At 39.8% G+C, this 27,792-nt stretch overlaps 1 protein-coding gene across 2 annotated transcripts in view; it reads right to left on the reverse strand.

Moving 5' to 3' along the window:
• Window positions 1–4,194: 4,194 nt before the first annotated feature.
• LOC139030790 (uncharacterized) overlaps window positions 4,195–27,792 on the reverse strand; it is a 200,032-nt gene continuing 176,434 nt past the window's right edge. For both annotated transcript variants that reach the window (XR_011483167.1, XM_070454196.1), the window contains one exon: window positions 4,195–4,635. The gene's annotated coding sequence lies outside the window, so the exon portion shown is untranslated. The remainder of the gene's footprint in view (window positions 4,636–27,792) is intronic.

Genomic DNA, 27,792 nt, shown 5'->3' on the forward strand with positions numbered 1-27,792 from the left:
AGGTCAGAACCTTGACATTGTTCCTTTGAATTGTCTAGGATGCAGCTTTGCACATGTGCTTCTTTATTGGGGCAACATATCCCGAAGAGTGGGGCTTCCCTGATGGTTCAGTGGTAAAGAAGCTGCCTGCCAATGCAGGAGATACAGGTTCGATCCCTGGGTGAGGAAGATCCCCTGGAGAAGGAAATGGCAACCCACTCCAGTATTCTTGCCTGGGAAATCCCACGGACAGAGGAGTCTAACAGGCTACAGTCCCTGGGGTCGCAAAAGAGTCTGACAGGACTTAGCGACTAAACAATTTAGAAGAATAGAGACTCATCATCTTCAGGAAGAATGCTTGAGTTATAAAAACTAGTGGTGCAGAAAGTACAGTGTCAAAATCCATTGACTCTAACTCACACTGCCACAACCACTGGTAGCAGAGTATACTTACATGGCAGCCGTTATCACAGGGGTATCATTGCACAGTGGGGCATCCTGAGTGTCTCAGACGGTAGAAAACCTGCCTACGCTGTATACACACATCCTATATTTTAAGAGGGTCATGTCTCTGAGGAAACAGGAATCTCTGTAAAGCAGAAGTGTATGCATCTGTGGTTCACTGATTGGGGTGAAAATCTCAGGGCATAGATGCCTTCAGTATTAGTTCTAAGCTTCATCCAGGGACAGTCTCATCTCAAGTAAAAGGATTCCCCCAAGAATCTTTTAATTACCCACAGATAAAGAAAGTAGATAGATTAGACCTAATTTAATTATCTAAATGCCTGTATATTGCTTTTCCAGGGAAATGAGTAAAAAGAAGAACCCCAGGCTGAAAACTATGAACACATTCTTCACAATATTGTACATATGGCAGTCCCATTCATGGGTAGCAGCGTACTGCAATGAGGTGTCAGATTCTGGGTTTCTAGACCTGGTTTTCCCATTCAGTAGCTATATGCTGTTAGAATGGTTGTCTAAATTCTCTGGGCCTTCATTTGTTCATATTTTCCAAATGGATAGGAACTGCGTGTTCATCTTGCTTTGTCCTGTAATCATAATGGTTTTTAAACTCAGTCACTGAAATGTATACCGAAGGGAGAAATTACATTGTAAGACTGTTATAGCTCCTGCTATTTCTGTTTCATTATTCCCAGGCAAGGCACTGAGAACATACCACTATTACCAGGTAACCTAGATGGCTCGAGAAGCTATCTTGTCCAGTATTAATATCCACTGATGCAGTTAATCAAGGCAGCAGAACTTCCAGAGAAAACAGATGCCTACAAGGGAAAGATGGCATGGATCTGCCTAACAGTGATTTCCAGGCAGCTCTCCTGGTGGATGCCAAATGAGTGACTAAATTGGGATTCAGCAAACTTTCCCTGTGGAAGGCCAGATAATAAATATTTTAAGCTTTGCAGGCCTTTGTCAAAGCTACACAACTCTGCCATTATTGTATAAAAGCAGTCATAAACAATAGGTACATGAAGAGTGTGGCTCTGTTCCAGTGAAACTTTATGGTCACTGATAATTAAATTTCATAATTTTCACATATCACGAAATATTCTTCTTCTTTTCTTTTTTTCCCCTCAACTGTTTAAAAATGTAAAAGTCACTCTTAGCTCTTTGGTTACAAAAGCAAGCATCCCCAGTATTTGGGCCAATAGCCTTAGTTTGCTGATCTCTAGATGAATGTTAGGAAATCATGGAGGCTTTTCCACTAGCTCTGTTGAGATGTCTGTCTGGGTTACACTGTGTGGTTATTCATTGTTCTCAGCACTGATTCCCCTGGAAGGGATGGTGGCAAGGGATATTGCGCCAAGTGAATACACTGAGAGAGAAACCAAACCAAACATCTCACACGTGGCACCAAGACAAAGGTGAGCAGTGAATACAAGTCCGAAGCCAGGTGACAGGTGCTCTGATCTCTGATCCTGCCTTCACCACAGAATCACTATGAGACTAAAGGGAAGATAATAGTGGGCATCACACACAGTGCCATGTTGATGTCTGCGCATGAAACACAGCATTCTCCCCTCTAACAGAGCTTATCTAGTACCTCGATCACCTGCTCCTGAACTGGTTGCGCAGGTGTTGGAGGCCCCTTGCCCATTACAGAGGGGAAAGTTCTGTGTAATACCACGAACACTCAGTCTTACCTCTAATTCCCTTTGGAAATTGCAAATACTTCTCAAAAAAAAAAAAAAATCAGTAAGTCACCAATGTTTGTGTTGATCAGATTATTTTACTCAGGGCTTAGAGCAAACATAAACAGGTGGTAGAGGCCTGGGGTGAACAGACATTCAAGGAGAAGAAAAATGTCAACAAGAAGAAGGAAGTACCCAACTTCATCAGTTTCATAGTTCAGACTAAGCGGATTCTTGTCACTAAGTAAATTCATAACATTTACTGAGCTCTTCCTCAATTCAATTTGGAAACTAGAACATTTACCTTCATGATGCTTACAAAACAGAAATATGATTGAGCATTATCCCTGTGCTAATAATAGCCAATTTTAAACTAAAAGGTCAATTGGACTCTAGTAAGAAAGTCAAATTTAGTTGGGAATTTCAGAAGTATCCAATTTCATTCAAAATAGCCTATATTCAAATCTGCAGTATAGTGATACACTGAGTTGACTGCCTACCAGATCCTTTGCTTATATTTTTTTTCTCACATTTGTAACCAGAATACATTGGTTGTTCAACACTAATGTAATGGTTGTGATGGTCAATCAACTATGTTCAAGAAAAATACATAAAAGGAACAGTCCCAATTTAAGTTTGGCAAGATTTCCTACCATTTGCTTCACTAATATTTTGTGGTAGGAACAAAGCTCAAGAAATTCTCTGCGGAACACTCAGCTCATTAAAATATGCAATAATTATGCCACTAACAGTGGCATATACAGCCATTACAGCCATTATAATGGCCATATACAGTCATTAATATATTGCCACTAACAGTGTTGGGAAGGCAGATTGATTGGAAATGTCTAAAAAATAGGGGGCAACATCAGGGATGCAGTAAACTCTAGAGTCTGATGGGTCCAGATCTGAGTTCTAGTTCAACCATCTACTAGCGGTGTGACTTCACAAAGTGATGTCCACTTCCCAAGATTCAATGTTCTCATCTGTAAGACATGAGTAGGAATTCGTCCCTATAGGTGTTGTGAGAATTCCACGACATGCTGTCTAGAAGAGGATTCAGGAAAGCATCAGGCACAAAACAGCCTTCCAATCAGTATCAACCTCTCTGAAGAGATCAGACTGTGTTGGTCAAGTCCTGTAAAGTCAGAATCCAGGGCACAGTCATTGGCTTCCTGGTAAACTGAGATTATACAACAAACCCCTGCTCCCAGACACTGAGAAACCTGGATTCACTTTCCTGCTTCTAGTAGGAACAGATTTAGGGGATTTTTTCTGGTAACTGAGGACCTAGCAGTGACGGTGCAGATCTGAATCCTATCACTTGTAACTTTGCAAATTTTTTAACCCCGTCTATACCTCAGTCATGCATGTACAGTCTCTCAGTCATATCCTACTCTTTGTGACCTCCTGAACTGTAGTCCACCTGGGTCCTCTGTTCATGGAATCTCCAGGCAAGAATACTGGAGTGGGTTGCCATTTCCTCCTCCAGAGGATCTTGATGCAGGGATCAAACCCACATCTCCTGCAGGTCCTGCATGCGGCAGGCGGATTCCTTACTCCTGAGCCACCTGGGAATTCCTTCTATGCCTCAGTATAATGTCTTTAAAATTAGAATAATAGTAACACCTAATTCTTACGCTATTAGCATTATTGTGTAGAGATACACACACAGAGGAGCCTGCAACGGCTACAGTCCACGGGTAGCATAAGAGCCACATGACTTAGTGGCTAAACAACGCACACACACATACACAAAAACACACACGTAACACTAATTCTGTGTAAGTTTAGTAACAGTAATTCTATATAAGCTTGTAAGTATTAGCTTTACAATTAGCACTGACATTCTGGACATTAAAGATAAGTATATATAGAAAAAATACTGACGCTAAAAGATTGAGAGGATACAGGGAGTCAGCTAAATGCACAGAGAGAAAGCTTTATTTATTTACAAAACCATTATTGAGTACCGTAAGGTACTAGGCACTGTCCTTGTTTGCTATCCTCCTTCTAAAGGTGAGGGGAGACTTCACCTGCAAGATATACTTTCAAAATTATTCGCTTGTTTAAAAAAATTTACACTTTATTTATTTAATGATTGATGGCTTTTTGGCTGCACTGGGTCTTCCTTTCTGTGTGGGCTCTTCTCTAGTTTCCCCGTGTGCAGGCTACTCTCCAGTTGAGGTGCACCGGCTTCTCACTGCAGCGGCTTTTCTTGCAGTGGAGCGTGGGCTTTAGGGTGCTAGGGCTTCGGTGCTTTCAGCACAGGGGCTCAGTAGTTGCAGTTTTCAGGCTGCGGAGCGCAGGGTCAGCAGTTGTGGCGCAAGGGCTCAGTTGCTCCACAGTATGTGGGATCTTCCTGGATCAGGGATTGAACCCCATGTTTCCTACACTAACAGTCAGACTCTTCACCACTGAGTCACCAGGGAAGCCTTGTTTTAAAATTTTAAGCAAATCTCTTTGTAAAGGTATGCTACAGCCATTTGCTTCTTTCTCCGAAAATCTGAAAGAGAGAGAAAAACAATTCAATCCAAGGGGGTTTTTTCCATAGTTCTGATCCCCTTATAAATTTGTTCCTTTGGTTAGTTCTGCAGGAGCCCTCTCACCTCTCATCGTAGATTCTGAGAGAAGGTTGCATGATCCTTACTGTGTCATAGGAGATGCAGCCTATTAAAGGAAACCTTGTTCTTAGAAGCTGCACTTAAATGTACCTTCTATAAATGTTGTACTTAAGGCAAGAGATAGCTCTGAGCCAAAAAGAAACTGAGACAGTTCCCCAATCCTAACTTATGATGATAGACTCCTAATGCTGGGAGGATAAATTCCAGCTGCTATGAAGTAACAGCAGCAGACTAAGTCTTTAAAGAAGCTGTCACTTAGGTTATTGTTTTTCAAGGATGGGGAGAGATGGAGATGAGGGCCTTTACAATATGTGTGACCCAAATCAATACTCAAGACTTAAAATATTTCTTTTTTGACTAACAGTGACTAATAAAAAGTGAAATGTGAAAACAAATGCTCTGGGGTCAGGATTCGTATTGGTTTCCCAAATGTAGAACCCTCTGGTGTTGGGCAGCTTGGGAAGTGATGCCCTGAGACTGCCGGAGCCACCCTCCACGGCCCCTGAGAGAGGACTCTGTGCCCTCCTCTGCCCCGTGGCGGCAGCCAGGGCTGAGGTTCCAGCTCTGCCGTATCAGATGCTTGCTTTCTGATGATCTGTACACCACTTCCCAGAGTGCCAGGCCTTCCTTCACCACAGCACCCTGCCCAACACTATCTCCTCCCCTAGGCTGAAGACAATGTTCCTGGGTATGGGTTTAAATAGGTCAAAATATAAAAGAGCTAGTTATACCCTTCTAGCAAGAAAATGACTCATACTTTCTCTTACTTATATAGCTAAGGTAAACCAATAAAATGTTTTGCACAGATTGAGGAAGATTTGCTTCATTTGCTCTTCTGCAAATAACAATCAAATTCTGAGGGAAAAAAAATGTCACCTCTGTAGATCTCTGGTTAGGCACTCACTCACAATTAGAAAAGGCTTCCAGCTGACCCAAAAGAATTCAATTTTGGAAAATTACTAACCATGTAGTAGCTACTGAGCTCTCGGAGTGCATTTTAATGTGCTTGTTTGAAAACAAACCCTACCAAAACCCCAGTTTTCTTTGTTTTGTTTATTGTTTCTCCTTGAAAATGTTGCATTAAGTTGACAGGATAACAATGTCCATGATATCCCAACAGTGAAAGAATATGGTTTAGAAGTCTTTCTATAAAATCCCAACAGAAACTGGGTTGTGAATATTGACTTATGTGCAAGGATCTCCATTTGGAAAGTAATGGAGAAGCAGTAGAGGTATTTTAAACAAATGAATGAGTAAATTGGATTGATTTTACTATAGTAACTAGTCAAAACTAGTAGAGAAGAAGGACTAGAGAGGGCAGCAGGAGGCTGAGAACAAGGTCAGCAATTTAAAGGCTATTTCTCAGGGACTGGAAAAAAAAAAATCAGTGCATATTTAAGAGACATTTCAGCAACAGCACCTCCAATATGCAGTTCTCATTCTAACTGGGTCAGGATTGAGAGGAAAGGAATAGGCCTATGAGGAAAACCACACTGATTGTAAATATTATTCAGACTTAGAACTGGGGGAGGGGAAAACTGATTGGCTTTCCTGAGCATATTCTCCAAAAGTAACTCTTATGCAACTGCAGGTAGACTGAGATGAAAAGAATGAAGACAATGCGATGTCTTTGTGGTCACACATTCTGTGACCACACCTGGAGGCAGGTAAAGAAGGTAATCAAGCCATGGTCCCTTTTTATGCACTTGATTCCACACCCACAAAGGCCCAGGCTTCAATGCTTCCAAACTCATTTTATCTGATATCTAAACTTGTCTTGGTCTATTTCAAGGCCAGATTAATTTATTAATACCATGGTAACAAGCAATCATCCATCTACAGATAGAACCCTGGTTTGGCTGGGGGGGAGGGGAGACTCATGAGGTTCAATGAAATGAACAGGAACAACCCAATTTAGTAACAGCGAGCCAGACAGAGGTGATGTTTCAGAAGGGAGGCGCCAATGAGGAGAAGCTCAATTGCTATAGTTTGCAATAGGTGTAACCAAAATTATCCTGATATTTCCTTGATTCTGTGGGCTGTGGGATGTATCACTGTAATATCATTTTTCAAGATGGGGCATAAAGCCACCATATTAAATATATACATTTGTAAGATATTTTCTAATTTCAGAAGCAGTTTTTAAAACATGCATTTCAGAATGAAGAAATAAAGTAACTGCATACATCAAATAAGTGATTGTTACAGGTGCCATGGAGAATTTATTCACTGGTTCATTCTCTCATTTACTGAGTCTCTTCTGTATGTTTGGTACATGCTGTGATCTGGAATTACAATGTTGAACAAAGCAAAAATCCTTGCCCTCAACAGAATCTCAGCCTGGGGGTGGAGATAAGCATGTGAACACATTCGAAAGGGCCATCGTAAAGAACCTCCAGGAGTCAGTACAACACAGTGATTCACAGCCTTGAATGGCAAGGTTACAACCCACGCTGTGCCACTAACTAGCTGAGCTTTAGGGTATTACTTAACCTTCTGCCCCTGTTCAGCATCCATAAAATGGAATGGTAACAACCACACTTATGTTTATTAGACAGTAGGAATAAGTAAATTAGTTAATGAGTTAGAAATGCTTAGCATGGTCTTGGACACATAATAAAAGTTGATTTCTATTCTTGCTATGTACACACAGGATGCAGAATTGTGTGGGAGAAAAGACCAGGGAAGTTTACCAGACAGGTGCCAGAGCCCAGCATTGAGGGACTAGGAATTCATTTGGCAGATAAGAAAGACTTCTGGGTCTCATTTTCTAAACATGTCCCATTTTAGGAACCAAAGTCAGAAAGCGGCTTCTGGTTAGCTACCTCGGGGTCAGATCATGAAAGAATTTTGTGCCAGCTCCGTTTGGTTAGCAGTTTTGTCTAGTCAGGACAAGCAAAGTTTTGTCAAATTAAGCCAGAGGAAACAGCTGAAAAGAAGAAGACAATTTATTGACAGGTTGTGGATAACAATGAATAAGCAAGTCATTGAAAGACTCCATGACAGCTAAGTAATTTCAGATAACTGGAGCAGATGGTCCCATCTTCTTAAAGTGCCTTAATCTAGAATATGTGTCAGCAACAGAATCTACAATATGTGCCTGAAACAAACCACTTCCAACAACTTTCAGTCCTTCTTTCTCTTCACTCAAAATTGAAAATGTTCAGGCCTGCAGGCATTGGACCTGGGTATTTCCCCAAAGTAACATGAGTGGTGCGACTCCCAGGAAAGTCAAGGATGGATATTTCCTGGGCAAAAAAGAGACACACAAGAGTCTCACAAGCTCTGCCAAGGAGTTTGGATTTTTTGTGTAGGCAGAGGGAAGCCTGTGGAGGTGTAAAGATGGAGATGATCCACACATCTGTTCTCTTCAGGAACACAAGACTCGACTCTGGAAAGTGTAATGAATTCCAGTGAGCCAGCACTAACCCCAGGACCCAGCCTCACCCACAATGAGCAAGCACCAGTCCCAGGATGCCTCGCCCACTAGCCCTGGGAATCCCAGGTCCTACAGCCAGAGACCCCAGGACCCAGTTCTGCCCACCAGTAGGCAGACACCAGCCTCAAGACCACCTCAGCCCTGCAGCCTGCTGTGTCAGGACCCAGTCCACCCACCAGCAGGCCAACACTAGCTCCAATACCAGCTTGAACCCCTCAGCCAGCCAGCTCATCAATGGGCCAGCTTAGGGACACCACAAATCCTCCAACTAGCTGTATGAGGAACCAGCCACACCCATTAGCAGGCCAACACTAGATCCAGAAATCTCAACCCGACAATCACCCACATCCAAACCAGGCTCCTCCTAGCAGTGAGCCAGCACTAGTGTTGGACTAGCCCACCCCCTCCCTGGGCTCCACAGCTAGGCATCTCATGACCCAGCCTTGCCAATCAGAAACCAACAACCTCCACCCAAGGCACAGTATGGAAAACAACCAGTCCAGGGCCAGCCACCCACAGTAGTCAGACCACCACAACAGAAGAGGGCAACACTCAGTCCACAGAGCGGACACCCCTAGAGCATGTAGCTCTGGTGACCAGAAGAGAGAGTGTTGCTGGGGCAAATAGCATGTCTCCTACAGAAGGCCACTTCTCCACAGTCAAAAAATGTAACCAAACTACCACAAACATAGCAATAAAAACGAGATAACAGAGGAACATGTTCAAAGAGAAGGAACAAGACAAAACCCCAGAACAACAACTAACTAAAGGGCAGCTAGGCAATCTACCCAACAAAGAGTTCAAAGCGATGATTGTAAAGATGTCCAAAGAAATCAGGAAAAGATTGGATGAACAGAGTGAGAAGTTAGAATTGAGTGAGAAATTAGAAGAGATTGAGAGTTGGAAAATATAAAGAAGAAACAAATAGAGATGAAGTATACAATAACTGAAATGAAAAATATATTAGAAGATATCAACAGTAGATTAGATGATACCAAGGAATAGATAAGCAAGCTGGAAGACAGAGTAATGGAAAACACTGAAGCTGAATAGAAAAAAGACAAGAGGAAAAATAAAAGGAAATGAGAACAGTTTAAGAGACATCTGAGACAACATTAAGCATACTAACATTTGCATTGTAGGGGTCCTAGGAGAAGAGACAGAGAAAGGGGCAGAGAATATACTTGAAGACATAATAACTGAAAACTTTCTTAACTTGGGAAGGAAAACAGAATTCCAGGTCCAGGAAGCACAGAGAGTCCCCAACAGGAGCAATTCAAAGAGGCAGATTATGATGTATAAACTTCCAGCTGCTAAATAAATGAGTCATGGGTATGAAATGTATAGTGTGAGGGATATAGTCAAAAGTATCTTGCTATGGTGACATATCATAACAAGACTTATGGTGGTGATCAGTTCAAAATGTACAGAAATATCAAATCACTATGTTATGTAACAGGAACTAACATAATATTTTAGGTCAATTTTACTTCAATAACAAACTCATAGAAAAAGATACTGCATTTGTGCTCATGACAGGTGGGAAGTGGGGCAGTGGGGGGGCGGTGAGGATAGGGTGAAAGCAGTCAAAAGTTACAAACTTCCAATTATAAGATTAATTAGCATTTAGGGAGGCAACATGTGACATGATAAAGAAAATTGACCTTGTCCTGTGTTACATATGAAAGCTGCCAAGAGAGTAAATCATTAAGAGAGTTCTCATTACAATTTAAAAAATCTATCTCTTTAGTTTTATATCTATATGATATGATGAATGTTCACTAAACTTATTGCAATAATCACTTCATGATGTATGTAAACCAAATTATGCTGTACACCTTAAATTTATACAGTGCTGTATGCCAACTATATCCTAATAAAACTGGAAGAAAAAATAGTTAAGTCAGAATGCAGTGTCTGAATTTCAGTTCTATAACCTGGCAGAGAATGCTCTAATTTCTATTTGACATCATTTATATACAAGTACTGTACTTATACAGCTGGATTAAAAAATAGATACAACTTTTTTGCTGAAGGAGCTCACATGTAAATGTTTCAACCACTTCAAAGTTCTTTAAATTTCTATATAATTACTTAGCTGAAGATTTCTCACATTAACAAATTATTAATGTGCTATTTATCAGGTCCCGGATAAGACTATTCCCATCTGTGTGAAACAAAATGAGCTACATAAACAATACAAAGGTAGATTTTCTTACTAGAGTTAGAATCAAAAACTCCACTTCTCATGTAAATGGCAGAAGAAAACAAATATTAGATAGGCTAATAGATCCCAAGTAATTTATATTTAGTTTTTTATTGTTTGAGGAAAAAGATTTTCTTTCTACCTGTACCCTATTCCTCCATTCACCAGTAACTTTTTACATGCTTCAGTTAATTTAGTTATCGGATGTATTAGAGGCTTCCCAGGTGGTGCTAATAGTAAAGAACCACCTGCCAATTCAGGAGACCGTAAGAGATGCTGGTTCAATCCCTGAGTAGGGAAGATCCCCTGCAGGAGGATATGGCAGTCCACTCCAGAATTCTTGCCTGGAGAACCCCATAGACAGAGAAGCCTAATGGGCTACAGTCCACAGGGTTGCAAAGAGTTTGACATGACTGAAGCGACATAGCACACATGCACGCAGAGACAGGAGAATCAAGTGATTAAAAGTTAGGATGTCAATATAATGTAGTATCAAAACCAGAGCACTTTGGGGAGTGAATAAAGTCACAGTAATTACATTGGGACAACAGAAGTACCCTGAGACCATCCCAGGCAAATTGAAGCATTACAGTCACCCTATTGAAAACTTGTGCTCCGAGGTCAGAGTTTGTGGGAAGGGAGGAACAATTGAAGGATTTTGAGTAGTGTTGTTAAATGACCAGGACTTCAGGAAACGTAGTCTAAGAGTGAATTATGGCTAGATTGGAGCAGAGACAAACTGAGGATAGAGAAGCCCATGAAGATGTAACTAGGAAGGAAATAATGAAAAGGTGAAGCTAGGATGGTGGCAATAAAGAGAGAAAACCTAGGAGAACAAGATGGCAGAAGAGTAGGTGGACGTGGAGTACATATCTCTCCACAGATACATCAGAAATACCAGAAGTACACCTTAGACACAGAAGTGCATGCAGAACACCAGTTGAGGTGTTGACCTGGTCAACAGGAGGACCTGACCAGTGGAAAAGAGTATATAGAACCACGCAAAACTTGGTAGGATGAAGGAACTAGGAGGAAAAACAGGAGTATTAGTAGGAGTGGACCTGCCCTCGGCAGGTGGGGGAACTGAAGCAGGGGTCCAATCCCCACAGTGGGGCAATTGTCTGAGTCAGAGGAGAAACATTTAAGACTGAGAGTGAAACAGCTGCTCTGTGGCAGCCTAAATGGAATGAGAATCAGACAGTCCTTGCTGGACCTATACATATCCCAAGCAGGAATGCCGGTCTCCTGGAAGGCGCAGCAGCTGGGAGATAGTTTAAGAGTCGTGGAGCAATCGCAGTGAAAGGGCTGCTGTTGACTGCAGGGAGACGGATCGAGGGGATGTAAGGGAGGAGATCGTGGTGGGAAATGCCGGTGTTGGAAAACCAGGCAGCCATGGAAGCAAGGTGATACTGCTGAGTCATGCGTGAAGGGTGGAGCCATCACCATTGCCGCTCTCTCTCCGCGCATGCCAGCATTGGCAGCTGAACAATAGAGAGGCTGGCCCACCAAACACCAACACATTGAACTACAGAGTAGAACCCCGCCCAGGGTGCCCCTCTATATGCCTGATGCGCCGAACAACAGAGAAAGTCCCCAGACAAGTGATCCCTCCAAGTGCCTGAACAGGTGGAGCCATGGAGAAAGACTGGCCAAAGAGGTCTTCTGATCGCCAGCTACAAGAGGCTCGAGAAAAGACTCTGGTAGGGCCATAACTCCTGCTGCAGAGGCAGTCTGTGTCCCTGCACACTTGGCGCTGCCAAGGTCCCTGCAAGCCAAGCAGCTGCACCACCTTCACGCTCAACTCTCACTGGGGCAGAGCTGCCACAGGAAAAAAAGAAAAGAAAGTCTTGTGTTTATGCACCTAGAGTCGATTCGGTCCCGTCCGACTCTTTGCGACCCTGTAGACTGTGGCCGGCCAGGCTTCTCTGTCAGAGAGGGGTTTCTCCAGGCGAGAATACTGGAGCGTATTGGCCAATACTGGTGGCCATACCCTTCTAGAGCACTATATTTCCTATTACCCTACCCGCCAACCCCCTGGGTACCTGGAGCTGCCAGAACCCCTGTGACCCAAGCAGCTTCACCACCTCCACCCCAGGCCCTCACAGGGCCAATCCAAGCCCCCCAGGGCAGCCCCAGGAGCAAACCCCAGTGGACAACCCACATGCAGAGGTGGAAATAAAACCAGAATTGAAACCCAGGGGCAGTGTGGCTAGGGAAGACGACCCAAAACCTCCCCACCCACCTTACAACCTGCAGATTAAATCCACATGGTCAACTAAGCAGACTCTGTGTCTATGGAATATATAAAAGGTCACTGAGAGCTCCCACAAAAGAAAACACACTAGCTCTGATAGCCGTGGACATTGGAGGCAAGAATACACAGGAGCAGGACCAGGTTAGACTCTGAGCTGCCCGCACAGCAGGTCCAGAGACCAGCACAGCATTGGAGGGCGTCCTAGGGAGGTGAGGTGGACTGCGACTCCCAGCAAGGAAAAGGATTCTAACAGCAGAGACTCAAGAAAACCATTCATTATTTTTAGTTTTTGACTTGTTCTGCAGAATCTTTTGGATTTTCTTCTTTTTTCTCTTTCAGCACCACCCCCCCACCCCCAGTGTAGTTGTCAATTTTTTTCTTTTTCCTCAGTCACATTTTTTACTGTTGTCATAAACCTCTGTCTCTATGTTGGGCTTTTACAGTTCTGTGGAGTTTTCCTCTTTTTTTTCTCTCTCTTTTTTTAATTTTAATTTTTAATTTTAAACCTATTATTATTTTTTCTACATTTACTCCTTTGTTTGCTTTTCCTACTGTTATTTTCCCTTGAAGTTAATCTTTAATATATATAAATCTTCTTTATCTACCTCTATTTAACTTTGTATATCTATTCTTTCTTTCTTTTCTTTCTCTCCTTTCCTCCAAACATATTTGTTAGTTTTATTTTCACTGCTTTATTCCTCAATCAGCACCTTGCTTTAGTTTTGTTTTCCAGTTTGTGCTTAAGTTAGTTTTGTTCTTAACCAGTAAATGTAATTTTTTGTTTCCTTTGTTCACTGGAACAACCTACTGTACTTTATTTTTGTTGGACTGTTCTCATGTTGCTCATGGGTGTATATGTGTATATTCCATTATTTTAATTATTATTTGCTTGATTTTGTAACTGCCATTTGCCTGGGGTTCGTCTTTGGTTTCTCATTTTTGGATACTTGTTTTACTCTCCCCTAATGCCATCACACACCACTTGTGGAATCTTTGTTCCTGACCAGAAATCAAACCAGAGCCTTTGGAGTGGGAGCAGACTCCAAGACCCTATATTGCCAGAGTACTAACCCTAGGGAATACCAGATACTGAGAACTCACACAGAGAACCACATCATCACAAGATGTGTCACAAGACCCAGCATCACCCAAACACCAGTAGCACCCTGTGCAGGATGCCCCATCTAACCAACAAACAAAACAAAAACACAAATACAGTCACCAGCAGACAGGATCACCACCTCACTCAGCCTTGCCCATCAGAGGAAAAACAAACAAGCAAAAACTCAGCACAAATCTCACCCTATACAAAGCTCACACAAACCACTGGACCAACCTTAGGAAGACAGAAACCAAAAGGAAGAAAGAATTCAACCTTCTTCAAGGAAAGAATTCAACTTTCCTTGAAGCCTGGAAAAAGGAGACTTCAAACACAATAACTTAAAAAAAAAATGAAAAGGCAGGGAAATACTGCACAAATGAAGGAACAAACTAGAAACACAGAAGTCTAAATAAATGAATAAGAAATAGGAAAATTACCTGACAAAAAATTCAGAATAATGACAGTAAAGATGATCAAAAACCTTGAAAACAAAATGGGTAAAATGCAAGAATCAATTAACAAAGACCTAGAAGAATTAAAGAATAAGCATACAGAAAAAAACAACACAATTACTGAAATTAAAAATACTCTAGAAGGAATCAATACCAGAATATCTGAAGCAGAAGAATGAATCAGTGAGTTGGAAAATAAAATGTGTAAGTAACTTCTGAAGAGCAGAATAGAGTAAAAAGAATGAAAAGAGCTGAGGACAGTCTCAGAGACTTCTAGGACCATATCAAACACACCAACATTTGAATTATAGGGGTCCCAGAAGAAGAAGAGAAAAAGAAAGGGTATGAGAAAACTTTTAAAGAGATTATAGTTTAAAATTTCCCCAACATGGTAAAGGAAGTACAATCAAGTCCAAGAGGCACAAACAGTCTGATACAGGAAAAACCCAAGGAGAAACACACCTAGACACATACTAATCAAACTAAGAAAGACTAAACACAAAGAAAGAATATTAAAAGCAGCAAGAAAGAAGCAACAAATAATATACAAGGGAAACCCCATATGTTTACTAGCTGATCTTTCAGCAGAAACTCTGCAGGCCAGAAGGGAATGGCAGGATATATTTAAAGTAGTGGAAGGGAAAAAATCTACAACCAAGATTACTGTACCCAGCAAGGATCTTATTCAAAACTGATGGAGAAATAAAAAAGCTGTTCAGACAAGCAAACGTTAAGAGAATTAAGTACCACCAAACCCGCTTTACAACAAAAGTTAAATGGACTTATATAGACAAGAAATACAACAGAAGAAAAAAGATCTACAAAATCAACCCCAAACAATAATAAAATGGCAATAGGAACATACCTATCAATAATTACTTTAAATGCAAATGGATTAAATGCTGCAACCAAAAGACACAGACTGGCTGAATGGATACAAAAACAAGACCCATATATATGCTGTCTATAAGAAACCCACTTCAGACCTCAAGACACATATAGACTGAAAGTGAGAGGATGGAAAAATGTATTCCATGCAAATGGGAAGCAAGAGAAAGCTGGAGTAGCAATCCTTATATCAGACAACATAACCTAAAAATAACTGCTTCTTCTTTTTTTTTTTTTTTTTTAATTTTTATTAGTTGGAGGCTAATTACTTTACATCATTACAGTAGTTTTTGTTATACATTGATATGAATTAGCCATGGATTTACATGTATTCCCCATCCCAGTCCCCCCTCCCACCTCCCTCTCCACCCGATCCCTCTGGGTCTTCCCAGTGCACCAGGTCCGAGCACTTGTCTCATGTACCCAACCTGAGCTGGTTATCCGTTTCACCCTAGATAATATACATGTTTCGATGCTGTTCTCCTGAAACATCCCACCCTCGCCTTCTCCCAGAGTCCACAAGTCTGTTCCATACATCTGAGTCTCTTTTTCTGTTTTGCATATAGGGTTATCGTTACCATCTTTCTAAAGTCCATATATATGTGTTAGTATACTGTAATGGTCTTTATCTTTCTGGCTTACTTCGCTCTGTATAATGGGCTCCAGTTTCATCCATCTCATTAGAACTGATTCAAATGAATTCTTTTTAATGGCTGAGTAGTATTCCATGGTGTATATGTACCACAGCTTCCTCATCCATTCGTCTGCTGATGGGCATCTGGGTTGCTTCCATGTCCTGGCTATTATAAACAGTGCTGCGATGAACATTGGGGTGCATGTGGCTCTTTCAGATCTGGTTTCCTTGGTGTGTATGCCCAGAAGTGGGATAGCCAAAGTAATCCTGAGAAAGAAGAATGGAACTGGAGGAATCAATCTGCCTGACTTCAGACTCTACTACAAAGCCACAGTCATCAAGACAGTATGGTACTGGCACAAAGACAGAAATATAGATCAATGGAACAGAATAGAAAGCCCAGAGATAAGTCCACGAACCTATGGTCACCTTATCTTTGACAAAGGAGGCAAGGATATACAATGGAAAAAAGATAACCTCTTTAACAAGTGGTGCTGGGAAAACTGGTCAACCACCTGTAAAAGAATGAAACTAGAACACTTTCTAACATCATACACAAAAATAAACTCAAAATGGATTAAAGATCTAAATGTAAGACCAGAAACTATAAGACTCCTAGAGGAGAACATAGGCAAAACACTCTCCGACATAAATCACAGCAGGATCCTCTATGACCCACATCCCAGAATTTCAGAAATAAAAGCAAAAATAAACAAATGGGACCTAATGAAACTTAAAAGCTTTTGCACAACAAAGGAAACTATAAGCAAGGTGAAAAGACAGCCCTCAGATTGGGAGAAAATAATAGCAAATGAAGCAACAGACAAAGGATTAATCTCAAAAATATACAAGCAACTCCTCCAGCTCAACTCCAGAAAAATAAATGACCCAATCAAAAAATGGGCCAAAGAACTAAACAGACATTTCTCCAAGGAAGACATACAGATGGCTAACAAACACATGAAAAGATGCTCAACATCACTCATTATCAGAGAAATAACTGCTTCTTAATGAGTTAAATTCAACCATTCCAGTCCATTTTAATTCCCTGATTCCTAAAATGTCAACATTTGCTCTTGCCATCTCCTGTTTGACCACTTCCAATTTGCAAGAGATTACAAGAGATAAGGAAAAACACTACATAATGACCAAGGGACCAAATCAAGAGGAAGACATATAATTGTAAATATCTATGCACCCAGCATAGGAGCACCTCAATACATAAGACAAACACTAACAGACATAAAAGGAGAAATTGACAGTAACACAATAATAGTGGGAGACTTTAACACCCCACTCACACCAATGGACAGACCATCAAAACAGAAAATTAATAAGGAAACACAAGTCTTAAATAATACATTAGATGACATAGGTCTCATTGATATCTTCAGGCATTCCATCCAAATGCAGAAGAATACACCTTCTTCTCAAGTGCACATGGAACATTCACCAGCATAGACCACATCTTGGTCACAAATCAAACGTCATTAAACTGAAGAAAATTGAAATCATATCAAGCATCTTCTCTGACTGCAATGCTATGAGACTAGATATCAATAACAATAAAAAAAAAACTGTAAGAAACACCAACACATGGAGATTAAACAAAACATTGCTAAATAACCAACAGGTAAATGGCAACCCACTCCAGTACTCTTGCCTGGAAAATCCCATGGACAGAGGATCCTGGTAGGCTACAGTCCATGGAGTCAGAAAGAGTTGGAAGGACTGAGCGACTTCACTTTCACTTTCACTGAAGAAATCAAAAGGGAAATCAAAAAATTTCTAGAAACAAATGACAATGAAAACACAACTCAAAACCTATGGGGTGCAGCAAAAGCAGTTCTAAGAGGGAAGTATATAGCAATACAATCCTACTTCAAGAAAAAAGAAAAGCATAGAATAGACAAGCTAACTTTACACATAAAGTAACTGTAAAACAAAGGGGGGAAAGCCAAACTTAGTAGAAGGAAAGGATTCATAAAGATTCAATCAGAGATAAATGAAAAAGAAATGAAAGAAACAATAGTAAAGATTAATAAAACTAAAAGCTTGTTCTTCAAGAAGATAAAAAATTGACAAACATTTAGCCAGTCTTCAGTATTCTTACCTTGAGAATCCCATGAACAGTATGCACAGACAAAAAGATAAGATACTGAAAGATTAACTCCCCAGGTCGGTACTCCGGTATGCTACTGGAGATCAGGGGAGAAATAACTCCTGAAAGAACGAAGAGACAGAGCCAAAGCAAAAACAACACCCAGCTGTGGATGTGTCTGGTGATAGAAGCAAGGTCTGATGCTGTAAAGAGCAATATTGCATGGGAACCTAGAGTGTTAGGTCCATGAATCAAGGCAAATTGGAAGTGGTCAAACAGGAGATGGCAAGAGTGAATGTCGACATTCTAGGATTCAGCGAACTAAGATGGACTGGAATGGATGAATTTCACTCCGATGACCATCTACTACTGTGGACGAGAATCCCTTAGAAGAAATGCAGCAGCCCTCATGGTCAACAAAAGAGTCCGAAATGCAGTACTAAGATGCAGTCTCAAAAATGGCAGGATGATCTCTGTTCATTTCCAAGGCAACCACTCAATATCATGGTAATCCAAGTCTATGCCCCGACCAGTAATGCTGAAGAATCTGAAGTTGAATGGTTCCCTGAAGACGTACAAGACCTTCTAGAACTAACACCCAAAAAAGATGTTCTTTTCAGTATAGGGGACTGGAATGCAAAAGTGGAAAGTCAAGAAATACCTGGAATAACAGGCCAATTTGGCTTGGAGTACGAAATTTAGCAGGGCAAATGCTAACAGAGTTTTGCCAAGAGAATGCATCAGTCATAGCAAACACCCTCTTCGAACAACACAAGAGAAGACTCTACACATGGACATCAACAGATGGGCAGCACAGAAACCAGATTGATTATATTCTTTGCAGCCAAAGTGAAGAAAGCGGGGAGAACCACTAGACCATTCAGGTATGACCTAAATTCAATCCCTAAAGATTATAAATGGAAGTGAAATAGATTAAGGGACTAGATCTGATAGACAGAGTGCCCGATGAACTATGGATAGAGATTTGTGACACTGTATAGGAGACAGGGATCAAGACCATCCCCAAAAAAAAGAAATGCAAAAAAAAGCAAAATGACTGTCTGAGGAGGCCTTACAAATAGCTGTGAAAAGAAGAGAAGCGTGTAATGGTGGTTTTGATTTGCATTTCTCTGATGATGAGTGATGTTGAGCATCTTTTCATGTGTTTGTTAGTCATCTGTATGTCTTCTTTGGAGAAATGTCTGTTTAGTTCTTTGGCCCATTTTTTGATTGGGTCATTTATTTTTCTGGAATTGAGCTGCAGGAGTTGCTTGTATATTTTTGAAATTAATCCTTTGTCTCTTTCTTCATTTGCTATTATTTTCTCCCAATCTGAGGGCTGTCTTTTCACCTTGCTTATAGTTTCCTGTGTTGTGCAAAAGCTTTTAAGTTTCATTACAACTGCCATACGACCCAGCAATCCCACTTCTGGGCATACACACTGAGGAAACCAGATCTGAAAGAGACACGTGCACCCCAATGTTCATCACAGCACTGTTTATAATAGCCAGGACATGGAAGCAACCTAGATGCCCATCAGCAGACGAATGGATGAGGAAGCTGTGGTACATATACACCATGGAATATTACTCAGCCATTAAAGAGAATTCATTTGAGTCAGTTCTAATGAGATGGATGAAACTGGAGCCCATTATACAGACTGAAGTAAGCCAGAAAGATAAAGACCATTACAGTATACTAACACATATATATGGAATTTAGAAAGATGGTAATGATAACCCTATATGCAAAACAGAAAAAGAGACACAGATGTACAGAACAGACTTTTGGACTCTGTGGGATAAGGCGAGGGTGGGATGTTTCGAGAGAACAGCGTCGAAACATGTATATTTTCTATAGTGAAACAGATCACCAGCCCAGGTTGGATGTATGAGACAAGTGCTCGGGCCTGGTGCATTGGGAAGACCCAGAGGGATTGGGTAGAGAGTGAGGTGGGAGGGAGGATTGGGATGGGGAATACATGTAAATCCATAGCTGATTTATGTCAATGTATGACAAAACCCACTACAATATTGTGGGGTAATTAGCCTCCAACTAATAAAAATAAATGTAAAAAAAAAAAAAAAAAAAAACAGGAAAAGAAAAGAAGAGAAGCAAAAAGCAAAGGAGAAAAGGAAAGATACACCCATTTGAATGCAGAGTTCCAAAGAATAGCAAAGAGAGATAAGAAAGCCTTCCTCAGTGACCAGTGCAAAGATAGAGAGGAAAACAATAGAATGGGAAAGACTAGAGATCTCTTCAAGAAAATTAGAGATACCAAGGGAACATTCCATGCAAAGATGGACTCAATGAAGGACAGAAATGGTATGGACATAACAGAAGCAGAAGATATTAAGAAGAGGTGACAAGAATACACAGAAGAACTATACAAAAAAGATCTTCATGACTCAAATAATCATGATAGTGTGATCACTCACCCAGAGCCAGACATCCTGGAATGTGAAGTCAAGTGGGCCTTAGGAAGCATCACTACGAACAAAGCTGGTGGAGGTGATGGAGTTCCAGCTGAGCTATTTCAAATCCTAAAAGATGATGCTGTTAAAGTGCTACACTCAATATGCCAGCAAATTTGGAAAACTCAGCAGTGGCCACAGGACTGGAAAATGTCAGTTTTCATTCCAATCCCAAAGAAAGGCAAAGTCAAAGAATGCTCAAACTACTGCACAATCGCACTCATCTCACACGCTAGTAAAGTAATGCTCAAAATTCTCCAAGCCAGGCTTCAGCAACACGTGAACCGTGAACTTCCAGAAGTTCAAGTTGGATTTAGAAAAGGCAGAGTAACCAGACATCAAATTACCAACATCCACTGGATCATCAGAAAAAGCAAGAGAGTTCCAGAAAAACATCTGTTTCTGCTTTATTGACTATGACAAAGACTTTGACAGTGTGGATCACAACAAATTGTTGAAAATTCTTAAGGAGACCACCTGACCTGCCTCTTGAGAAATCCGTATGCACCTCAGGAAGCAACAGTTAGAACTAGACCTGGAACAACAGACTGGTTCCAAATAGGAAAAGGAGTAAGGATGTATATTGTCACCCTGCTTATTTAACTTATATGCAGAGTACATCATGAGAAACGCTGGTCTGGAAGGAGCACAAGCTGGCATCAAGATTACCGGGAGATATATCAGTGCTCTCATATATGCAGCTGAGGCCACCGTTATGGCAGAAAGCAAAGAAGAACTAAAGAGCCACTTGATGAAAGTGAAAGAGGAGAGTGAAAAAGTTGGCTTAAAGCTCAACATTCAGAAAACTAAGATCATGGCATCCGTTCCCATCACTTCATGGCAAATAGATGGGGAAACAGTAGTAACAGTAGCAGACTTTATTTTGGGGAGTTCCAAAATCACTGCAGATGGTGATTGCAGCCATGAAATAAAAAGAATCTTACTCCTTGGGGAAAAAGTTATGACCAACCTAGATAGTATATTAAAAATCAGAGGCATTACTTTGCCAACAAAGGTCCATCTAGTCAAGGTTATTGTTTTTCCAGTAGTCATCTATAGATGTGAGAGTTGAACTATAAAGAATTCTGAGCGCCAAAAAATTGATGCTTTTGAACTGTGGTGTTGGAGAAGACTCTTGAGTCCCTTGGACTGCGGCAACTGAGCGACTGAACTAAGCTGAACTGAACTAACCAGACTCATTTAAAAAAGAGAGAATAATCAAATCAACAAAATTAGAAATGGTTAAGGAGAGGTTATAACAGAAAGTACAGAAATACAAAGGATTATAAGAGATTATTATGAACAACCTTATGGCAATAAAATAAATAACCTGGAAGAAATTACAGATTCTTAGAAAAGTTCAATCTTCCAAGACTGAATCAGGAAGAAATAGAAATTATGAACAACTCAATTACAAGCACTGAAATTGAAGCTGTGATCAAAAATCTCTCAAAAAACAAAAGCCCAGGACCAGATGGCTTCACAGGAGAATTCTATCAAATATTTAGAAAGAGCTAATGCCTATCCTTCTAAAACTCTTTCAAAAAGTTTAGAGGAAGAAACTCTTCCAAACTCATTCTACAAGGCCACCATCACCCTGATACCAAAACCAGACAGAGAAAACACACAAAAAAGAAAACTAGAGGCCAATATCACTGATGAACATAGATGTAAAAATCCTCAACAAATATTTAGGAAACAGAATTCAGCAACACATCAAAAAGCTCATACACCATGATCAAGTTGGATTTATTCCAGGGATGCAAGCATTCTTCAATACACAGAAATCAATCAATGTGATACACCATGTTAACAAATTGAAAGATAAAACCATATGATCATCTCAATAGATGAAGAAAAAACCTTTGACAAAATTCATCATCTATTTATGAATAAAACTCTTCAAAACATGGGCATAGAAGGAACCTACCTCAACATAGTAAAGCCCATATATGATAAGTCTAAGGCAAACATTATTCTCAATGGTGAAAAACTGAAAGCATTTCCCTTGAGATCAAGAACAACACAAGGGTGTCCACTTGTGCCACTATTTAACATACTTCTGGAAGTCCTAGCTATAGCAACCAGAGAAGAAAAGAAATAAAAGGAATCCAGATTGGAAAAAAGAAGTAAAGCTCTCACTGTTTGCAGATGACATGATACTGTACATAGAAAACCCTAAAGATAGTATCAGAAAATTACTAGCACTAATCAGTGAATTTAGCAAAGCTGCAGGATAAAAAATCAATACACAGAAATCACTTGCATTTCTATATACTAACAATGAAAAATCAGAAAGAGCAATTAAAGAGTCAATCCCATTCACCATTGCAACAAAAAGAATTAAATATCTAGAAATAAACTTACTTAAGGAGACAAAAGAACTGTATACAGAAAATTATAAGACACTAATGAAAGAAATCAAAGATGACATAAACAGATGGAGAGATATACCATGTTCCTGGGTAGGAAGAATCAATATTGTGAAAATGACTATACTACCAAATGCAATCTACAGATTTAATGTAATCCCTATCAAATTACCAATGCCATTTTTCAAAGAACTGGAACAAAAAATTGTACAATTAATATGGAAACACAAAAGACCCTGAATAGCCAAAGCAGTCTTGAGAAAGAAGAATGGAGCTGAGGGAATCAATCTTCCTGACTTCAGACTATACTACAAAGCTACAGTCATCAAGACAGTATGGTACTGGCACCAAAACAGAAATATAGATCAACGGAATAAGATAGAAAGCCAAGAATAAACCCATGCACCTATAGGTACCTTATTTTTGACAAAGGAGGCAAGCATATAAAATGGGGCAAAGACAGCCTTTTCAATAAATGGTGCTGGGAAAACTGGACAGCTACATGTAAAAGAATGAAATTAGAACATTTCCTAACACCACACATAATGATAAGCTCAAAATGGATTAAAGACTTAAATGTAAGACCAGAAACTATAAAACTCTTAGAGGAAAACTTAGGCAGAACACTCGATGACATAAAACAAAGCCAGACCCTCCTCCTAGAGAAACAGAAATTAAAAAAGAAGTAAACAAGCAGGACCTGATTAAATTCAAAAGATTTTGCACAGCAAAGGAAAGTATAAGCAAGGAAAAAGACAGCCCTTAGATTGGGAGAAAATAATGGCAAATGAATAACTGACAAAGGATTAATTTCCAAAATATACAAGCAGCTCATACAACTCAATACCAGAAAAACAAACAACCCTGTCAAAAAGTGGGGAAAAGACCTAAATAAACATTTCTCCAAAGAAGATATAAAAATGGCTAACAAACACATAAAATGATGCTCAACATCACTCACTATTAGAGAAATGCAAATCACAACTACAGTGAGATATCACCTCACACTGGTTAGAATGGCCCTCATCAAAAAGTCTACAAACAATAAATGCTGGAGAGGGTTTGAAGAAAAAGGGACCACTCTTACACGGTTGGTGGGATTGCAAATTGATACAGCCACTATGGAAGACAGTATGGAGAGTCCTTAAAAAACTAGGAATAAAACCACCACTCCAATCCTACTCCAATCCCACTCCAATCTCGCTCCTATACCCTGAGGAAACCAAAATTGAAAGAGACACAGGCACTCCATTGTTCATTGCAGCACTATATACAATAGCTAGAACACTGAAGCAACCTAGATGTCCATCAACAGATGAATGGATAAAGAAGTTGTGGTATATATACACAATGGAATATTACTCAGCCATAAAAACGAATGCATTTGAGTCAGTTCTAATGAGGTGGATGAACCTAGAACCTATTATACAGAGTGAAGTGAGTCAGAAAGAGAAAGATAAATACCGTATTCTAACACATATATGGAATCTAAAAAAAAATGGTACTGAAGAATTTACTTACACAGCAACAGTGGAGAAACAGACATGGAGAAAAGACTTATGGACATGGGGAGAGGGGAGGGGGTGAGATGTATGGGAAGGGTAACATGGAAACTTACATCACCATATGTAAATAGATAGCCAATGGGGATTTGCTGTGTGGCTCAGGAAACTCAAACAGGAGCTCTGTATCAACCTAGAGGGGTGGGGTGGGGAGGGGGATGGGAGGGAGGTTCAACAGGGAGGGGATATATGTATACAGATGGCTGATTCATGTTGAGGTTTGACAGAAAAGAGCAAAATTCTGTAAAGCAATTATCCTTCAATAAAAAATAAATTAATTTAAAAAAGAGAAAGAAAACCTATATAAACAGATCAGGCAATTAAAGAAGTCACACAAGTTGTAAACTAGTCCTAGTAGTTAGAAAATATTGATCACATCTCCAGGGTCTTGACAGGTGAAAGCTGGTCATAGTGAAGCACTTGCCAATTCGAGAAACAAATGGGAGCTCAGAATCCAGGGCAAAAGATTTAGCTCCCTATCCATTTTCATGCTTCCTCTTCATGTCAGTGTCAGGATGACAGGTGTGTGCTTCATCCCAAGGAGATTTAGAACCCTCCATAGACCTTTTGCTATGCAAGGCATATGTAAGCCAAGACTTCTTTTACTGTAGGGTAATAAAATGGTACCAACAATTGCTTCAGACACCACTTGGTGGCACCAGCACTTTGAAATGATTGAATGCAACCTGCTCCTCTTCATTACACTGCAAACTTTAGGCTCATAAAGGTCTTCAGCCAATCTTCAAGGTCCAAATTTTTCAGCATTATTTGACTTCTTCCAGCATATTCACATCCTCTTTTAATCTTAATCTAACAGAGATCCAGAAAACTGAAAGATAGAATGCTTTATTTTGATAATGATCTATTATTTCAAAAATTCTTTTGCAAGAATTATGCATACGATTTTGCCTAAATGTGGCCACACTCAATTTTTCTTATATTAGCCTCTTTTATATTTTTCACATGCCACCACTGCAATCATTCCCACCTCCTTCCAAAAAACCTAGTGTGTATTCATCCATTTCCATCACCATACAAGCTTATACAAATATGTGTATAGAGAAATTATAGAGGTTAAATGTATACCTATAAAAGTTTTTGATCAACAGTTTATAAAATGGGCTTATGTGACATACTTTTCTATACATCTTGCTTTTCTCCCTCACCACTCTCTGATGGAAATTCTTCTAAACAACTAGCATTGCACCAATTCACTTTTTTTGAAAAGAAATGTTGGTTGCTCAGTCATGTCTGACCCTTTGCTACCCCATGTTCTGAAGCTTGCCAGGCTCCTCTGTCCATGAGATTTCCCAGGCAAGATACTGGAGTAGGTTGCCATTCCCTTCTCCAGGGGATCTTCCCAACCCTGGGATTGAACCCAGGTCTCCTGCATTATAGGCGGATTCTTTACCATCTGAGCCACCAGGGAAATTCCCATAATATTCCATGGTATAGACATACCTTAATTTATTCAACAACAATCTCTTACTGAAGGGTATTCAACTAGTCTCAGGTTTTGTTTGTTTTGTGACAATAAATAAAACTGCTGTAGAAACCTTGGGCCTATATCTTATATACTAGTGCTTTAGTCTCTGTTAGTTAGATTCTGAAGAAAGAAATGCTGGACTAAGGTTAATGATGTATTTATAATTTTAAGAAATGTTGCAAGACTTGTTTCCAAAATAATCTGTATAAAAGCCCCATTTCCACCAGGAATATATGAAAATGCACTTTTATTCACATCACCAAGAGCAATGTGTGTTTTTGCTTTTTGCATTTTTCCTGCCTGATGGATGTAAAGAGATATCTCATCATTGTTTTACTTTTTGTTTTCCCAACTAATTGTAATTTTGAGCATCTTTCCATGTGTTTTGGCCATTTTGATTTGATTCTTCACAGATTTTGCCCAAAAGCAAGGATATTTTAGAAGTACCTTTGCTTAGTGAAGATAGTAGAAAAATATTGCTAATATATTTTAGAAAATAGAAAAATAGGATTTATCATAGTCATCAATATCTATATGTGATGTCTAACCCACTAACTAAAAGCACTGAGATGTCAGAAAATAACCTTGTGAGTACTATTCAATTCTAGAATGTTTATTCTAAGGGCAGAAGATGGTTTGGTTTTTTTTTTCATAAGGGATTGTCTACTTCTTAGTGCCTCATTTCTGACTGGGCAATGTATTACTATATATGCTTAAATAGGATTTACTATTAAATAGAACCAGCCCCATTTATTTGAGTGTCATTCAGAATACTTTAAAAAAAAAAAAGGAGAACAAAAATAAGTAGGGAAAGAAACCATATTTTTAAGCTTCTAAGAAGGTTTTATAAACAATGGAGCCCAGAGAACAAAAAAAAAAAGTCATAAAATGACTTGACAGTGTCCTTTTAAGTGAACATATGTGAGTTTTATCCATCCACATGTGATCACATATGCCTTACATATGCACAGCCAACTGCTAACCAACTAGATTGTTCAATGTGTATGTTTACTGTAAAACAAGCTGAAAGTGTTTGGTCTCTTTGTTAGAGAAACAGCTCATAATTTCAAGTATACAAATGTCAGTTGTTTTTCATTTCTTTGTCTTCCAAGCCAAATGAGCTGCTGATGCTCAATTTGGCAGCATCCTAACTGAGGCTGACTCTCGGCCAGCCACAGAAACCCAGCCCTGAAAGTTCAGGAAATTTTTACAATAAGTTTTTTCCTAATGGCTCCCTAAACCATAGAAAGTTTCTTTAGAGCCTTAGCCAGTTCTTCCCTGCCCAATATCCCAAAGAATAATCACTAACATGGTTTGAATACTAATGGATGGAGTTAGGGTGTGAAATGAGGGTATCAAGTCATCCAAATACTTTGGTCAAACTCTTTCAAAAGAGTTTGTTCACAGAAAACAGAGATTATTTCTGTGATATATCAACTTTATCTATGAGCCCTCAATATCTCATCTTTTATTTCACCCTTTACAACATTGCCCCACAGCTTAAAATGGTGAAATGGGTTTGAACTAATTTCCAATTGAGGATAAAGCCTTTGGGCCAATTATACATCCACTTCTATAATTACTGTATTAAGCCAAATTATCACTAATATTCTCTAATGCTAACATGAATATTCTCTGAATAGCAGGAAGAAAAAGCCTGTAAGGAAGAAAGCTGTAATGAAATGAGTTTGTGCTCTGGAGTGGGAGAGTCTGTATCCAGTTCAGGCTCTGCCATTCCCTAGCCGAGTGGTAAGCAGCTTCATGCCTCTAACTTCAGCTTTCTCATCAGCTGGATGAGAATAGTGATGCTGGTTTCCTATGTTTCTGGTGAAGATGAAATAAAATAATTTATGTAAAAGGACAATGCACAGTACTGGGAATGTAGTGAACACTTAGTAAATGTGAATTTCTTTCCTCTGTATTCCACCCTCCACTCCGTAAAAGAGAGAGACATGAGAACCAAGAAAGTTTCTTGGTCAAGGAGATAATCCAAGGTCCCCAATCCCAATGTTGGAGGAGGGAGAGGCTGAATTCAACCGCAAAATTTCATTTAAAATGTTAGTTTTTGA

Source organism: Odocoileus virginianus, chromosome 24 (genome assembly GCF_023699985.2).
Source record: "Odocoileus virginianus isolate 20LAN1187 ecotype Illinois chromosome 24, Ovbor_1.2, whole genome shotgun sequence".
In the NCBI taxonomy this organism is placed as follows: domain Eukaryota; kingdom Metazoa; phylum Chordata; class Mammalia; order Artiodactyla; family Cervidae; genus Odocoileus; species Odocoileus virginianus.